Below are 15789 nucleotides of genomic sequence, written 5' to 3'. Positions count from 1 at the left end.
AAACCCGCACACTTGGGACTGGGAAAATTCCGGTCATTGAACTAGAGTGAATTCACCTCTCCTATTTCTTGTGTTTATTTATTCTGACAGGCCAACAAGATCATTACCCAGAGAAAATGGAATCTTCCCACCTCTCAATTAATTCCCATGCTGGTGATTTCCACAATTCTACTTTGAGCAAATGACAGCAAAGTTGGAAACTAACTGTGTTGACTAAAAGACTTTATTAAATAGGTGGTGGCTTCACAATAACAGTCTCTTACTACTTACCTTTCAAATGTCTTCGTAACAAGATATCTTTTACTTTGGTATCCATCAGGCAAGGCACAAAGAATTCAATAAATGCGCAACACTGCAGCATTGTTGTTCCATCCAGAACTCTCAGTGAAGTACATCCTTGAAATTTCTTACTCTACCTACCAGAGCAGAATTAGCTGAAGCCACATATGCAAAAGATTATATATAAATAATGTCAAAATTAAAACCAATCAAACTTGATAACCGTGCCATAAATACATTTAATGAGTTTTAAAATAGTTTACAAATAGCTTTCTTTAAAAGACTGGTAGTTTTTCTCTTAGCCTATACAGATTTTGTTTAAATAATACTAAAGCTTTGATATCCTTTTTCAATAATCTATTGTACTTGTCAATTTATTAGCAATATCTGTTTGCTCAACTTGAAGTAGATCTATACCAAGCAGATTAATGCAATATGATATGAAATAATTAGAGATGGAAAATTCTTTAAATGGGTATTTTCTGGTAAATTATGTATTTTTACTAATTAAAGTAAGCCTATAAAAAGACTCAGTACCACACAGAAACATTTTTCATTACCCCCCAATCTGTTACTCGATTGATATACAAGATTTCGTTGCTTCAAAAGTTTAATTTAATAGTATTGAAATACAGCGCATGAACATCAAAAAATAAATCAAACTTGCTGTTCAAACCTTCTACAATAGAAATGGGTGGAATATTTTGTTTAACCATGGGGTGACTTGAAGCACACATTCATCGTTCTCCCCTATCACTGACATTTTTGATCATGTCTATGCTTTAGTTTTCCAACACACTTTTCTACTTCTCAGCTGATGTCTAAGTGTTATCATTTGGCTGTCAAACATTGTTTTATGATTCCAGTGGCTCTCCCATGACATTGCTCACAATGAGTTGGAGAATACATTGTTTTATAATGTGGACTTAAATGGCCCACAGCAACGATAACCCCTGGTCTCAGCAGAGCTCATGCCTCAACATTATGGCTGTGATTTTTCCCTACCTCGGAGGGTCTGTGGCGGGCAATGTCAATGGTGGGTCACGGCCCTGCTGTTGGCTCCATCCCAGCCTCCAAAATGACTTTCCGATGATTGAGCTTGTTAAGCCCGCCCAGCGCATTACCCAGCCAATTGAAGGAAGCGGGTCTGATGGCGTCACGCATCATCAGCCAGTTTCCTTAAAGGGACCATGCCCAAATTTAGATTGACATTTGTACTGTCAGTGTTCTACAGCATTGAGGTGCTGCAAACACAGACAAACACTGCACAGAGGTGCACGACTGCACCCAGGCTCTCCCATGACTCCCTCCATATACTTATGGAGGGAGTCACAGCACACAGGGAGGTTCTCTTCCATTCCAATGGGCGGAAGAGACCTCCCCAGGAGATCAACGCAGCCTGGTTGCACATTGTACAGGAGGGTACAAGCAGTGATGTCCTCAGGAGGGCCTGGCTGCAGTGGCACAAACCTTTCAATGATCTCATTAGATCACAAAACGTTACTGCAAAGCCACACTCAACCTCATCCTGCTGTGCCACTCATCACATCCCCATCACACTGCCTTCCCTACCCTACTCCTGCACATCCTTACTCACACCAACTAACCTTGCACCTCCACCCAGCCCTCTCTATTTACATGATCACATCCTCCTCTCACTAGACACCCCTCACACTCACCCTCATCCTAGTGCAATCATACCAACTAACAACACATAAGGGTAGGCACTTGGGTGTTTTAGCCAATGTTCATGTAAAGTTTCTGTTATTGTGCTGTCAAACATTGAAATCTTTATTTTCAACACTTTGCATTCTTGGACAGATTTGTGTGAACCTTTGGAAGTGGCTTAGTGAGTTGCAGTGAATGGTGAGACATAATGGTACCCCCGGCAATGCTGATGAGTGTGAAAGGAATGGCTTGAGCATTGTAGGGATGCTTTATGTTGTTGGTGTGGGGTGGTGCCAACCTGGCACATCATGTGGCAGCCAGGGTGTATGGCATCAAGTGAAGTAAATCTGGCCATGGTGAGGCCATCCCTGGCCTGCCGGGCAGCAATGTGGTTGGGTGCCCTCTGTCCTGTGCAGCATCAGGTGATTGCGGAGAAGGTTGGTCTAGTTGTTGGTGCTGCTGGTGTGCCTGTTGATGCTGGTGTTGGGGCTGATCGTATTGGGGTTCTGAGGACCAAGGTGAGAAAGTTTCAAGGGCACCCATGCTGATGGAATAGATGGCAGGTGAAGTAGAGAGGACAGAAGCAATCTGTCAATGGTGGGAGAAGTAATGAGGTCAGACTGGATGGAGACTTGTGTAAAGACTTGCAGCATCCTGAATATGTAGTGGAAATGCAGTTTAGAGAAGCTAGTGGTTAAGGGAACATATCACAATCAGCTGGGAGCTTTGACTTGACATTTGAAGCTGTCAACTCATCAGCTGATTCAAAGGCCACTGACCTCCTGCCTCAGCTTCACAGATGAGGTCTAGGCACAGCGAGAAACCGGTGAGCGACCTGTCAAATCCAAAAAGCTGGGAAAAACTATTGATAACTGGATGTAAACAAGCCACTAATGATTTTAATTGCCTCCCCTGCCACTGCCTCTCAGCACTGGCAGACCCAACATCGGGAAAGTTCAGTGTGCGCGTTTTGACAGCAGGTTCCCGACCCACTGTCAATCACTTTAAATTTAACAGCTGACCCGCCACCCATCCCATCCGCTGAGCACCGGCAAAATTCCAGCCTATGTCTCTCTCTCCCCCACAACCTCAGCAGACTGTTCAACAGATTCTCTGTTAACTCCCAAAAGAATATTTCTTCCTCTTTGCACTCATCAGGGTCTCTCTCTTCTATCCCTGTTGACTAAGGTCTCTTTCTGTTGTGATGAAATATGTCATTCATCAGACTCTGTATTTAACTACATATATTGTATTGCCTGCTCCGGTGTTTTACCTTGTATTGTATATAGTGCACCGCCCCCTTTCTCCCCATTGGATGTGTCGGCTCCGCCCATACCTGGCCCTACTTAAGACAAGCCCAGGCTTGTCTTGCAGCAGAACAGCAGAATGCTAGGTGAAGCCACAGGCATCTTTCTTTGCTAATAAAAGCCTTGTTTTATTCAGTTAACTTTGAGTCTTGAAGTTATTGAGGCGCATCACTCCCAAAAGAATATTTCTTCCTCTTTGCACTCATCAGGGTCTCTCTCTTCTATCCCTGTTGACTAAGGTCTCTTTCTGTTTCTCTCCTTCGCTTGTCACAACAAAATGTCTCTCTTTCTGTCCCCTTTCCCATTACCCATCATTTGAATCCCAGACAGGGTCTCTATTCCTCTCTGTACTTCCCCTTCAAATGGATTTCTCCGTCCTTGTCTTTCCCTTCCTCTCCTCAAGAGAATCACTCTCCTTCCCTTCATGTATATCACTCCCATTCCTCAAGCCCTGCGCTGTTGAAATAATTCAAAATGGGAGTTTGCTCCTCAGAGATGGACACCTACACATGTGCATGTTGGTCTTCCTTTGATTATAAGAAGAAAGGAGTATGTTTCTTTGTGCATGGGTTGGCGCTAAGGTCATGCAGTGTCTCCTGAGAGCAGCAGTTCTTCATAGCGGAAATGAACTCATGCACATACAAATGTTTTGTTTATATTGGAGACATTACATTCAGCCTCCAAACGAGTGGGGGCCCTGAATTCTCTCCTGATATCTGAAGTGGGAGATCAGCGGAATCCCTGGAGAAATGACATAAATGAACAAGTGTTATATTATTCAGCTGAGGAATATTTTAAATCATGAGCCATTTTGTAATGTGCCCAGTGCAAAATTTGCATCTAGTTTCCAAGGATCATTATTATAGAGAATACTCTAGCTGTTTGACCTGAAAGAATACCGATCCCTTGATGTCCTTTGTTTGAATATCATTATGGATTCTAGAGATAAGCTCCTCAGAAAGTAAAAGGGTTTTCAAGCTGACAGTAACATAAATTGTATATGACTATACATTATTTTTTTAAATAATTAAATCTATTACAAGCATTTTGTGCTATTTAAAACATTCACTTGTGGGTAGATATCCAAATGACTGATTTTGTTGTCTTGTTTTGATTATAATTATACAAAAATCGTAGCTGTATAACTAGTGTTCGAGCTGTAATGTTTCAGTTAGAATTTTGACAGCTCCAAAATTCCTTGTCTGATAGAAAATAATTATGGCAACATTGGGAACAACAAAATGTCCATTATTCACTGGAGAGCCTTTTCCCATGGAAAACACAAGGAAATGAAATATATGGCTGAAAGCAGAAGGATGTGTTATGTTTTTTCTGCAAGGGGGTGGGTAAGTTTTTATGAGTTTCTCATACGATACTTTAACTTTTCAGAGCACATGCTGAAGTGGATAAGGAACTGTCATGGTAGAGGAAGCTCAGACTTTTATTTACTGAAATGTAAATGAAATGTTTGAGTGGACTGTGTAGGGGAGAAAACCTTTGTGTAATATAGTTCTTAAGTAAGAAAACTGAAAACAACCCATTAGAAAGGAGAAAAATACTGACTTAACCAATGAGGGATAGTAAATTGACAGACAGACTTGACGAGATGTCCTATAAAGATATAGAATCTATATTATTTCGCATCAGTCAGTAAAATGAACTCCGCTAACACAGCTTGTCAAATTTCATTATACATAATTATTGCTTGTCAAATCCCGTGTCAATCACAGAAGATACTTTCTGTCACTGCACTCCCTTGACAAAAAAAAGTGAAATAGAAAACAGTAGCAAATCACTATGTGTATGTTCACAGAATAAATCAGGAGTGTCTTCAAAAATAGCAGCACATCTCACAGTCAAGATGATGTTTACAAACTCACAACTTCTATCTCATGATTTATGGTCTTAGTCCCTCAATATGTTATGTTCTTATGCTCTGTAATAAAGTAAAAACATAAGAAATAGGAGCAGGAGTAGGCCATTCGGCCCTTCAAGCCTGCTCCGCCATTCAATAAGATCATGGCTGATCTTCTACCTCAACTCCACTTTCCTGCACTATCCCCATATCCCTTGATTCCCTTAATATCCAAAAATCTATTGATCTCTGCCTTGAATATACTCAACGACTAAGCATCCGCAGCCCTCTGAGGTAGAGAATTCCAAAGATTCACCACCCTTTGAGTGAAGAAATCTCACCTCATCTCAGTCTTAAATGGCCGACCCCTTATTCTGAGACTGTGACCCCTGGTTTTAGACTCCCCAGCCAGGGGAAACATCCTCCCTGCATCTAACCTGTCAAGCCCTGTAAGAATTATGTATGTTTCAATGAGATCACCTCTCATTCTTCTAAACTCTAGAGAATATAGGCCTAGTCTACTCAATCTCTCCTCATAGAACAATCCCCCCATCCCAGGAACCAGTCTGGTCAACCTTCGTTGCCCTCCCTCTATGGCAAGTATATCCTTCCTTAGGTAAGGAGACCAAAACTGTACACAATACTCCAGGTGTGGTCTCACCAAGGCTGTATATAATTGCAGTAAGACGTCTTTACTCTTATATTCAAATTCTTATGTAATAAAGGCCAACATATCATTTGCTTTCCTAATTGCTTGCTGTACCTCCATATTAACTTTCAGCGATTCGTGTACAAGGACACCCAGGTCCCTCTAAACACCAACATTTCCCAATCTCTCACCATTTAAAAAATACTCTGCTTTTCTATTTTTCCTACCAAAGTGGATAACTGCACACTTCTCCTTTTTATCTTCAATTTGCCATGTTCTTGCCCACTCGCTTAACCTCTCTATATGCTCTTGCAGCCTCTTTGCATCCTCCTCACAACTTTCATTATAATACAATGTTAACTGTATGTCATTTGATGTTTTGCTAAAATACTTCCACTTAAATCACAAAATGTTGCAAAGTTGCTAAATGTTATTGCTTAAACAAAATAATTCCATCAGAAATATATTATATTGTTAAATATTTCTGCCTGTGAAAGTGTTACATAATAACATATGAACAATGACGGTTAGGCAAAGACCCTCTAGTCCATTGAACCTGTCCCACAGAGCTGCGATGCCTCGTGTATCACAATATATACATTCCCACCCCAGCCGAAAGCTAGGTGATCTCCTGGGAAAGGTGAAAAAACAAATAAAAACCCAGGCCAATGGGGGGAAAAAATCTGGAAATTCCTCTTCGACCCCCTTAGGTAATCAAAACTAGTCCAGTTTAAACTACTAAAATTATTAAGAGCTACATTCACATTTATATTAACCATAGAAGTTTACAGCACAGAAGAACATTCAGCAAATCATACCTCTGCCCACTCTTTGTTAGACTAGAGTAAACCAAAACTAATCCTACTGCCTTGCTCTCTCCCCATAGCCCTGAATATTCCTCTGCTTCAAATATTTATCCATTTTTTCCTTAAAAGATACGATGGTCTCAAAGCAGTGAAGCATTCAATGCTCCAACAACTGTTAGTGTAAGGAAATTTCTCCTAATTGCTCTGCTCATATGCTTAATGACGATTTTAAATTGCTGACCCTTCTTTACTGATTCCCCCAACATAAAAAAATAGTCCCTTAACTATGGAGTTCATTTGAGTTTTGGACAATTTTCATTCTATTCCTTCCAATGCCCACGGTATTTTGTATAGTTCAACATGTTCTAAAATTGTAAAGTTGATACTAATGTGAGCTAAATCACCTAATTATACTAAATGAAATACAAGGTCAGTTTTATTGTACTTGTATTCTGAGAAAATAATTCATTTCATAGACATATGTTCTAAAGGTAGTTAAAAATTAAATTTGGACATAATCTGGAATCATTATTGTATCATTGTAGCCATGGCTCAATGGTAGCACTCTCGCCACTGAGTCAGAAGGTTGTAGGGTTCAAGTCCCACTCCAGAGACTTGAGCACAAAATCTAGGCTGACTCTCCAGTGCAGTGCTGAGGGAGTGCTGCACTGTCGGAGGTGCTGTCTTTCAGATGAGACGTTAAACTGAGGTCCTGTCTGCTCTCTCAGGTGGATGTAAAAGATCCCATGGCACTAGTTCGAAATAGAGCAGAGGAGTTATCCTGGGTGTCCTAGCCAATATTTATCCCTCAATCAACATCACTAAAATAGATTATCTGGTCATTTTCACATTGCTGTTTGTGGGAGCTTGCTGTGCGCAAATTGGCTGCCATGTTTCCTACATTACAGCAGTGACTACACTTCAAAAAGTACTTCATTGGCTGTAAAATGTTTTTGAACGTCCGGTGGTCGTGAAAATGGTTATATACATGCAAGTCTTTTTTTTATTGTACTTCACTACTTGAAGAATGGCAGACCTGCAGTTCCAAAGAATAATATCTGCACATAACCACCTAGTCTTCTACGGGCACTGCACTCCGATAATATGTTTTAAGTGACAAGAGACTATGTTGAATAGCACGAGTATCTGGGAAGCTTTCCCTTGCAATTAATTGGATGGTATTTATGTCACAGATGTGTTTAAAAATGATGCTGCAATCTTATAAATAAAGATGCTGGAGCTTTACCTGAAAATGTTTCTGTTTCAAATGACAATACATTATAACAAGACAAAGATGAACAGTTTTAAAAGTACAAAAAAATTACTGACATCTTCACCATCACAATAAATTTGTAGTTAAAAGAGAATGTCAAAATGGAAACATTGAAGTATGCAGTCAGATAAAACCACAGACTACTGCTGTATATGGTTACATAATGTCTCTGTCACTCTTCCTCTCTTGTTAAGAGTTCAACACAATAAATGAAAAACTGAAAAGGATTAAGGCAGCACACCATCTGCACATTGCTCTCCTGCCAATGCACATGGAATTTCAAGTAAGCACGAGTGTTACAATATTCAGCTGAGGAATATTTTAAATCATGAGCCATTTTGTAATGTGCCGGTGCAAAATTTGCATCTAGTTTCCAAGGATCATTATTATAGAGAATACTCTAGCTGTTTGACCTGAAAGAACACCGATCCCTTGATGTCCTTTGTTTGAATATCATTATGTATTCTAGAGATAAGCTCCTCAGAAAGTAAAAGGGTTTTCAATTTGACAGCAACATGAATTGTATATGACTGATACCGTGCAGAATATACGTTATTTCATTAGATAATTAAATCTATTAAAAGCATTTTGTGCTATTTAAAACATTCACTTGCAAACAGATAACTGACTGATTTTGTTGTCTTGTTTTGATTAAAATTATACAAAAATCGTAGCTGTGCAACTAGGGTTCGAGCTGTAATGTTTCTGTTAGAATTTTGACAGCTCCAAAACTCCCTGTCTGATAGAAAATAATCATGGCAACATTGGGAACAACAAAATGTCCATTATTCACTGGAGAGCCTATTCCCATGGAAACCTTTGTCTGCCACTAGTATCAAGTAAGCAGCCAGAAACAACAGAAGTTCCAAATGTTTTGAATGAAGAGCAACACAGATGAACTATAACACAAGATATTTTCACCCAGTGAACGCTCTCAAAGTAAATTACCAATTTAGTTCACGGCAAAGTGGACAGAAATACAATTAGGTTACTAATTATTCTTAACTATACTCCACCCCTGTCTCAGCTCATCTGCTGCTGAAACCCTCATCCAGGCCTTTGTGACCTCTAGACTTCAATATTTCAACGCACTCCTGGTCGGCCTCCCGCTTTCTACCCTCCATAAACTTGAAGTCATCCATAACTCTGCCGACCATGTCCTAACACGCACAAAGTCCCGCTCACCCATCAGGCAGGCAGGCAGTCCCTCAGAACCGAGGATGACTTGCTTCCATATTAAAAATGAGTTCGCAGGTGACTGATGAGTCCAATGCAAGACCTACAGTCTCTGTCACAGGTGGGGCAGATGGTGGTTGAAGGGACTGGTGGGTGGGGTGCTTGGGTTGATGTGCGCTCCTTGCGCTGCCCGTGCTTGGCTTCTGCTTGCTCCCGGCGAAGAGACTCGAGGTGTTCGGCGCCTTCCCGGATGCTTCTCCTCCACTTTGTGCGGTCTTGGGCCAGGGATTCCCAGGTGTCGATGGGGATGTTATACTTTTTCAAGGAGGCTTGAAAATCTGTGCTCACTGACCTACATTGGCTCCCGGTTAAGCAATGCCTCGATTTTAAAATTCTCACCCTTGTTTTCAAATCCCTCCAATGGCCTCGCCCCTCCCTATCTCTGTAATCTTCTCCAGCCCTACAACCCTCCGAGATATCTGCGCTCCTCCAATTCTGGCCTCTTGAGCATCCCTGATTTTAATCGCTCCACCATTGACGGCCGTGCCTTCAGCTGCCAAGGCACTAAGCTCTGGAATTCACTCCCAAAACCTCTCTGCTGCTCTACCTCTCTTTCTTCCTTTAAGATGCTCCTTAAAACCTACCTCTTTTGGCTTTGGTCATCTGCCCTAATATTTCCTTATGTGGCCTGGTGTCAAATTTTGTTTTATAATGCTCCTGTGAAGCATCTTGGGATATTTTACTATGTTAAAGACGATATATATATACAGGTTGTTGCTGTTGTTCTTGTAGTTTTCCAAATGCATTATTTTCACCTTAGTTCTAAAAGCTAAGATAACATTTGTAGTGTATTTGTTCTGTATTTTAGCTGACAATACAAATATTTACTCTCAAAATAGACCTATTTGTAGTCAGCTCACTGCAAAGGAAATTTATATTCATGTGCCTCAGAAAAACCACACACGGTAGAATGTTTATTCATACACACTACAATATAGCGTTGTAAGTAATGTACTACAAAAATGTAAATGGAGGACATAGGGCATAGTTTGCAGTGGATTAGCACACTGTTCTTTCACCTCTGAGATCCAGGCTTGATTCCAGCCCAGAGGTCAAGATGACAGCCCCGAGTTTGTGAGACCCTTTTGTTGGCAGTACAGAGCCTTGCAGATTCTGGGCTCTTATCTCAAACTCCGCCTTAGACTCAAACCTAGGGCTCAGAGGTGAAGGAAGAACATTTGTAATGAAGGTGAATTTCAATTAAGCTGTGATGGGGGCCAGCACCAATCTTATTATAATATGCTAATTATGGTCTGCAACTCCTTTGCCAAATTTTACATTCTTTTGATGAGCTCTGCCCACAAGATTCATCACACACACATAAAACAAGCACATGACTAACCCATTACCTTGGCCTGCTGAAGGTGGACTTTAAAGCTGGGGCTCCAATTTTTAACCCATGGGATGGGTGAATGGTTAAAATTGCAAAACTCGACTTACTGCCCCATTCCTGTCAAAAACCCTTTGAGTGCCATTAATACTGTGGAGCTGAGGTAGGGCACAAACGCAGCCACTTGAAAAAGGCAGGTGCCTCATGAATAAATACATCATTTGTCCCTGAAGTGATTCTAAATGGGCAGGTCAGAAGCCCCGCCCAGCGGTAAACCCGCTAAGTAAAAGCTAGCGGGGTTGGCTTTACAAACTGACTGCCATAAATGCAAGCTGAATTTAAAGGGGCACACACCTGCAGGCACTTGGGGCAGTAGGAGCTGTGGGCCATTGTGAGTAGTGCATTGCCAAATCAGTTCTGAGCTTCTAGTGTGTCAGCCATGGCTCAGTTGCTAGCACCCTTGCTCTGAGTCAGAAGGTTGTGGGTTCAGGTCCCACTCCAAACACTTGAGCACAAAAATCTAGACTGACTCTCCAGTGCAGTACTGAAGGAGTGCTGCACTGTTGGAGGTGCTGTCTTTTGGATGAGACGTTAAACTGATGCCCTGTCTGCTCTCTCAGGTGAATGAATGTAAAAGATCTGATGGCACTATTTCGAAGAAGAGCAGGGAAGTTATCCCCGGTGTCCTAGCCAATATTTACCCCTCAATCAACATCACTAAAACAGATTATCTGGTCATTATCACATTGCTGTTTGTGGGAGTTGGCTGTGTACAAATTGGCTGCTGCATTTCCTACATTACAACAGTACTTCAAAAAGTACTTCATTGGCTGTAAAGCACTTCTGTCATCCGGTGGCCGTGAAAAACTGGTGTGAAATCACCGCTATATAAATGCAAGTCTTTTCTTTTTTACTTTGCTTCTTTTTGATTTGTTTCCCTTACCTACCCTCATTAGCACTGACTGCTTATCATGCGTGCTGTTTCTGCTTCACTCCTTTGGATGGATGGACAGTTGGAGGAACAGGAGCAGCAGCAGCAGTATGAAGAACTATTACAAGAAGCTCGTGGGCCTGTTAGAAAACAGGACGTGAGGGCAGCTGCTCGTAGAAGGCCGTGCCCAACCCACAGGGAGAGTTATTTTCTTGGATATTTCTGAGGAGCAGTGCAGGAGGAGGCTGAGCTTCACCAGGCAGGTTGTTGCTGAACTATGCAGCTTGTTGGAGCAGGGCTCACTGCATGGTGGACCAAGTGGCCATGCTTTACCAGTGGCTGTCAAAGTCACCACCGCCCTTAACCTTTTCACCACAAGCTCCTTCCAGGCTACTAATGGGGACATCATCTGCATTTCCCATTCTGCAGTGCACAGCTGCATCAAACAGGTCACCAATGCCCTCCAAAGTAAGCCAGTACATTGCCATCATGATGGATGCTAACATCCAAAATTAATCAAGATTTGCAGCAGTGCCCAGCTTCATTCAAGTCCAGGGTACAATAGACTGTGACACTCATCCATTTCCCAACTTTTCCACCCATCCAGGAATGTCAGAGGATGGCTGTGAGGCAACAAGGGATACCCCCTCCACATATGACTGATAGCACCCCTCCGCAACACTACCATGCCTGAACACAGGTACAATGAAACCCATGGGCCACAAAGAACATAACTGAGCATACCATTGGCATTTTGAACCCAAGATTCAGGTGCCTTGATTGTTCTGGGTGCTCCTTACAATATGGACCAGACAAGTGGGCCACATCACTGTAGTTTGCTGCACTGTGTGGCAACTAGGCACAGCAACAAGAAGAGGCATCATCAGATGAGGAGGAATTGGATGAACCCAATGGGCAGGATTTTCATTGGGCCGTGGAGGTGGGATTGGAGGCGTGTGGGGGGTTAAAATCCCGAAATCGGGGGTCCCGACACCATCCTGCCCCCAATCCGCCTCCATGCCAGTTTCAAAAGAGGCGGGTACCAGCCCCGCACTGGGACCCGCCTCCCCGTTAACAGGTAGTTTTTAGCCTAATCCCTATTTTTAAGGTTGAAGTGTGGGATCCCCGACGGCTCCAAACCACGCCAAGTTAGAGGAGGCAGACCGTCAGGATGAAGGGCTTGGAGGGGTCAAGATGTCCGGAGTTCAGGTGAGTGATGGGTGCATGAGTGCAAAGGTAAGTGTGTTTGGTGTGTGTAAAGTGTTTAAAGAGGTTTTACATACCTTTACTTACTTTTACAGCCTTTCTTCCTTCAGGTCTCGGGAGTCCCTCATCTCACTGGCACAGAAAGCAGAATGGCTGCGAGCTGTCAAAAATTGCAGCATTCAGCTTTCTGTTCTGGGGAGATCTCTAAATTATCCTGAGAGGAAGGAATTTAACCTGGAGCACAGATTGTCTGCATTTGACAGCTTCAAACAGCTGTGAAACGCTGATATTTCATCTGTCATATGGTCTTGACAGGTGAAATTTCAATCTGTAACATCACCTGTTGCCGGGTGGCCCTTAATTGGCCTGCTGAGCCCGTTGGGCGGGCTCAACAAGGTCAATCAAGTCAAAATCGCATGGGTTGGCCACAACTCGATGGAGGCGGGACTACAACCCTGAAAGTTGTAGTCCCGTCTCCAACCTGACTCCTCAATGAAAGTCCAGCCCAATGTGTCACAATGTAAGGTATTTATATGCATCACAAACTGTGCTCTTCAACATTTCTAAATTAAGAATGTGTAGAAAAATGGAAAAATTGTCCCTATGTTTGTATGCTACCTCACTGAGGATGCTGCAGCTCACAGCAATGATATGTGCTATCCAAACTATGTTGCACAAGTAAAATAAAGAATAAAAAACTGAATACAATTACTTTGGCACTCCCCCTGATACCACGCAATGTCTTCCTCATTTGTTCCCAGATCCTATGGATCTGTGTAAGCCTTTCTCTTACTACTGCTCGGACTTTGAGAATTACGAATAAGCGTAACAATGACAGACAAGTATGTGATCAATAAAATTGGTCTTTATTCACACTATAGTTCAAAATTCAACTGTACAATTGCAATCAACATGCACCCAATTTATCCATACATAAAAGTACCCCCAGTAACTCATATGCTACTCCCTGGCAATTTATATCCCAAGTCAACCGTACATAAAAGTACCCTTTCAACAATATCTAAGCTCTATGTTCGACTTTCATACATACTCCTTTATCTCTGGGTCCAGGGAGAGTTGTAAGTCGAAACATAGACTGGCTAGCTTTCTCTGTTCATCTGTTCTTCCGTTCTGTCTCCTTTGTTCTGAATTTCCCACCTATGGATCACTCTTTATAGTGTCTTTCTGCCGGCCCCACTCGTATATCACTGTCTGTCTCCCTCTGATAGGCCAGTTTCACTCCAAACCTTCCCTGATTGGAGTTCCTTCCGCATGACATGTTCATGTTCCTGTGAGGGGGTGGGACTTCCTTGTCACTCATGTTCCTCCTTCCTGTCCATGTGGCCTCTCAAACAAAGGACCATGCTGCCCACAAGGCTGTTGTGTCTCCTTGTGTTCTTATACTATAAATAATAGACACTTTTAGCGCATTTTAGTTACTGCTTTTACTTAGATGTATTCATGCTTTGTTTCTGTGCTGCCGCATGGTGCGGAGTGATACAAGATGTCCGACACTGCACTGTGCACTGCCCGTGTACAGTGTGCCACATAGCAATATAACTACACCATACCAAAGTAGTTCCACACCAAAGTAGTTCCATTTAACGATGTGATACTATAACAACGTAACATCCCTCTTTCTCAAAAACTAAAACATGAAATTTAACAATTTAAATTAACAAATATTATATCTAAACTATTATTATCAACTACAAAGAATTGTGAGGTATTTTTTATTCACGATATCGCTCAGGTGGTTGGATGTTGTCCCTCCATCTTGTGGATTTGGTGGTGACCATTCCATGGCTTCATGAGCTCTCGCAGTTGTAATGATATCAGCAAATAGTGATGTTATTTGCCGGTTTGATTATGATGCCTTACCAGCATGTTTGCAGGTATTGATTACTTATGCCTGACCAGCAGAGGTCATGTGAGAGACAAGCAGTTTGGTTTAGTTTCAGTTTCGTTCTAGATGCATCACAAGCATCGTGTCTCCTGTAAAAGCTGTATAAAAGAGTTGAACAAGCTTTAGATTAAAAGTCATTCTCTTTCATAAATGTCTCGTCATTGAACCCACAAAGAGATCAATACATGGTGTCAGAAGTGATTGAAAGAGATGAAGAGAAAAAATCTGAAGTTAAATCAGCTCTCCACAAATTAGCAAGCCAAAAGAGAACATCGTTGCTTACCATTGGAGAATAGCTAACGAAGTGAAAAAATGGAAGGTTTACACCCACCAGCGACGCTTCAGTTGACAGGTAATGTGGCTGAAAATTGGAGGAGGTTCAAACAATGTTTGGGGTTGTATTTATCAGCAATCGGAGCTGACGAGAAAGGTGATAAAATGAAAGCGTCACTGTTCTTACATGTCGTGGGTGATGAAGCGCTGGAGGTGTATAATAACTTCACATTCGCTGTTGATGGAGACAAAATGAAGCTAGGTAAAATAATGGAACAGTTTGAGGCCTACTGCATACCTAAACATAACGTGACATTTGAGAGGCACGGATTTTTCACATGTTCAGAAAACGGGTGAGACTATTGATCAGTATGTGACTGAACTGAGAAACAGAAGCAAATCGTGTGAATTTGGGGGACTGACAGACTCGCTGATAAAAGACAGACTGGTGTGTGGTATTCCAGATAATGGTCTAAGGGAAAGACTGCTAAGAGAGCAAGATCTAGACCTGGGAAAAGCCATAGCACTGTGTAGGGCTACAGAGACTGTGAAGTTGCAGGCAAAGGAGCTGTTCAGTGACAGTAGCTGCAACGTGGATGCAGAGAGAATGAACGGATACAAACCGTTTAACAAAAAGAGCGCCAATGTGAAAAAAGAGGAGTGGCCAGCGAACGAAAATGAAAGGGACAATCGAAAGTCATGTAGTCGATGCGGTACACAGCACCCAAGAAAGTATCCAGCATATGGTAAAACATGCAATAGTTGCAACAAGAACAACCATTATGCCCGTTGCTGTAAGAACCAAATGCAACAAAGCAAGGTCCATGCAATAGATGAAAGCGACATAGAGGAGTTCAATGTAGATGTTGTGTCTGAAAACAAAAAAGAAAGAGACTGGATGTTGACACTAAAAGTGAATGACATACACATTCCATTTAAATTGGATACTGGAGCACAAGTTAATGTGATATCAGAGACTGATTTTAAGAAAATTAGACCCAAACCAAAGATACATGGAATCAAAGTGAAAGTGACAGGATACACAGGTACTGATATACCAGTGAAAGGAA

The sequence above is a fragment of the Somniosus microcephalus genome, chromosome 6 (genome assembly GCF_052327205.1).
Source record: "Somniosus microcephalus isolate GS21.2 chromosome 6, FLI_Smic_1.0, whole genome shotgun sequence".
NCBI classification, from domain to species: domain Eukaryota; kingdom Metazoa; phylum Chordata; class Chondrichthyes; order Squaliformes; family Somniosidae; genus Somniosus; species Somniosus microcephalus.
The sequence above is the reverse complement of the archived record's forward strand: the minus strand, read 5'-3'. Positions refer to the sequence as shown.